This window comes from Mauremys mutica, chromosome 1 (genome assembly GCF_020497125.1).
Source record: "Mauremys mutica isolate MM-2020 ecotype Southern chromosome 1, ASM2049712v1, whole genome shotgun sequence".
Lineage (NCBI taxonomy): Eukaryota > Metazoa > Chordata > Testudines > Geoemydidae > Mauremys > Mauremys mutica.
In genome coordinates this window covers 37,987,741-37,990,930 of record NC_059072.1, presented here as the reverse complement: position 1 = coordinate 37,990,930, position 3,190 = coordinate 37,987,741, and positions in this window count along the sequence as shown.

Here is a 3,190-nt window from a genome sequence, read left to right as displayed (position 1 = left end):
CTGAATAGAGACAGTGGATTTAGGGTTTATTACAATAATTTATAACCCACTAACAAATCCCTCATTGACCGTTGGCCAGGTAGGGTTGGAAGCAATCTGCTTCCCCTCATGGTAACTCAGAATGGGAAGATTAATTTAATTATCTATCACTAAATCTTTCAGCTGGAAACTAACATCTTTGAATTTATTTTAGGCTTGAGTTAAGAGATGTCTTCAAGCTGGCTTATGAGTTGTCTCTAGCAGTATCATCACTTGCTACTATAAACTCAAACTTCTTTAGTCCATCAAAATTATACTGACAAAAAAGGTGTCAAGAGATCTCAAACTGCTGAAAATTCGGAAGCACATCACTGGTAATATCAACCATGTGGTGGAAACTGATTTGGCAGACTGAGGGGACCTCACTTCCATTGGAACATACAGTTTTCACATGTTCAGTTCTTCAGTTCTCCCAAAAGGGCTGAGATGGCTGGGTCAGGGCTGGGCATGAGTTCCCAACACCTGTGAAAGGCCAGCAGTTGCAGTCATGTGTGGGAGATGTTTTTACTAAAAGGGGGTGTGAAAGGCAGGTATCTTTTGAAAATAACTAGACAGCTCAGGGCAGGTGGGGTTCTTCAGTCTGGGAGGGCAGCCTACCTTGGAGAAGAAAAACTGTTCTCAAACCCCCATCTAAGGATTAAATAAAGCCTGGTCTATGACAACAAGGTAGGGAGAGAGAGTGGGCATGTTCAACTGGGGAAAGAACCTCTTAGTGGTATATGTCAGGGATGCCAGCCAACTAACTATAGTTTCTGGGGCATGGTGACTATAATGGTGCAAACAACTTCTTTTTCTTACTAAAGAACAGTAGTAGATACCAGTAATAAGGAGGGGTGAGACCAAACTCTATGCTTCACCAGCGACTGCTGATAGCTGTGGGAGGGCATCTCAGTCCAATGTCAATAGGCCACCCACCTCAAGCCTGGCAGCCACAGGCCAATAGGATTTCTAGAAACTGGTACCTGAACTCTTCTCTAGAGATCCAGGGGGGGACTAGTAGACAGAGCGAAGAGTCAGATGAAAAGCAGCAACCTACACAGCCAAAGAAACCCCATATCATACTCGTAGAAACACTGAATGTATCCAGCTTGACTGGTAAAGGCATGGAAATAACTTATCTTATGGTAAAGAGAGATACTAATGTTCTGTGCATATAGGAAATGCAATGGATGGGGAAAGCAGTCAAGGAGTTGGGCTTAGATTGTAAACTCTCCTCTATACAGGTGAAAAAGGGGGACATAATGGAGTCAAGGTAGTAGTAAGAGGAGAGTTGAGGAAGATGGTGATTGAAGTTTTTAGAGTAAGTGAAAGAGGTCAAGTTAAAGATCATGAACTGTTTGTCATATCAGCATATGCACCTCAACAAGGATGCTATAAAGAAGAGGAGAGTTTCTGCTAAGACTTACAGAAACTAGCAGTTCTAGAGAACCTGCTGTTGTGCCGGCTGATGTGAATGCACACAGGCAAAAAATGAAGGGGGTATGAAATGTGCTTAGGAAATTTCAACCTAGGTACTATGAATGAGGAAGGGAAAGCATTAGTAGCCATGTGTATTGCCAGTCAATGGATGATGGCCAATATATGGTTTCAAAAAAGACAGTGAGTTGTTTGGTCACATGCATCGATGGTGGAAACAAAAGCCAGATTGATATGATCATAGTGGATAAATTGCAGTGGAGTCGAGTTATGGACTTCTAAGTGATACCTAGTGATAGCTCTGCAGTACAAGCCTCTTGTGGTAAAGACTGCAGTTGAGCATTGGGCAAGGAGGGAACTGAGGTCAAAAGAAATTACTGAAATATGGGAAGTTAAGGGCAAGGGCAGAAGAGAAGTTTGTGCATGCAGTATCTGGATAAGTATCTGGAAACAGATTTGGTATCAGCTCAAGAGGAGTGGAACCAACTAAAAGAATGTAGATTGTGTAGATGAAGAGGTTTAAAATGGATGAGGAGAGTGATTAAAGTAGGGTGACCAGATGTCCTGATTTTATAGGGACAGTCCCGATATTTGGGGCTCTTTCTTATATAGGCTCCTATTACCCCCTACCCCGGTCCCTATTTTTCACACTTGCTATCTGGTCAGCCTAGATTAAAGCCATATGGTGAGACAAGAACATTCCCAAAGACTGGTGCAAGTTATTTTGGTCTCAATATATTAGAAGGGAAGCATCTATGAATGCAAAAACTATCAAGGGATAAAGTTACTGTCACATGGGATGAAGATACTGGAACTCATCTCGGATCCCAGGATTAGGAAAAAGGTGGGCCCCTCCTCCAACAACAACAAGACTTCAGCTTTAGACGAACAGCCCTGTTTGTAATTCAGCAAGTGGCAGAGAAGCAGCTAGATTACCAACAGGATCACTTCTGGTCTTTTATAGACCTAGAAAAGGCATAAGATAAAGTGGACAGAAGGATGCTCACAGCAATGCTAAGGAAATATGGAGAGTCTGAGGATTTAATAACTATGGTGAAAAATGACATAGATCACCAAAACAGTGATCTGAACATCTTTTGGAACTACAAGCTCCTTTGAATGTCAAAGTGCATCAAGGGTCAGCCCAAGTCTGCAGCTGTTTATCATATTGATGGACCATGTCAGGAGAAAGACCCCAATGGGGAAAGATGAGAGGCTGTTATATGAAGATATCATAGCAATAAGGGCATTTTTAAAAGAAGACCTAGGGTAATAATAAAACTGCAGGATGACCAAGTAAGCTGGCATGGGATGAAAATGAACATGACTAAGACTGAGGCCCTGGGGTCCATAGAGATGCCTCAGAGGAACTGGATATTAATGGAGTACTACTAAACCAGACTGACCAGTTCAAAGACCTGGGAGGATGGATTACAGAAGATGGTGAGCTTGAACATGAAATATGGTCCAGACTAGAAGAGTGTAGAATAACATGTTAGGGGATGTGTATTGTGTTGTTTTATATTCAAGTATTCCACTAGTCTTTATAATAATTCTTTGCTAGTAATTTGACAGTTTTTTAGCTATATAGTTAAAATATATAACTCAGGTGCATCTACCAGTCTAATATACCAACTGCCTCCGCCAACTGTCAGCACCCACACTCTGAAGAGTCTATTCATTCTCTTAAAGCCACAGTAACACCATCTCTCTATCCATTTAATTTTTTCTCTCT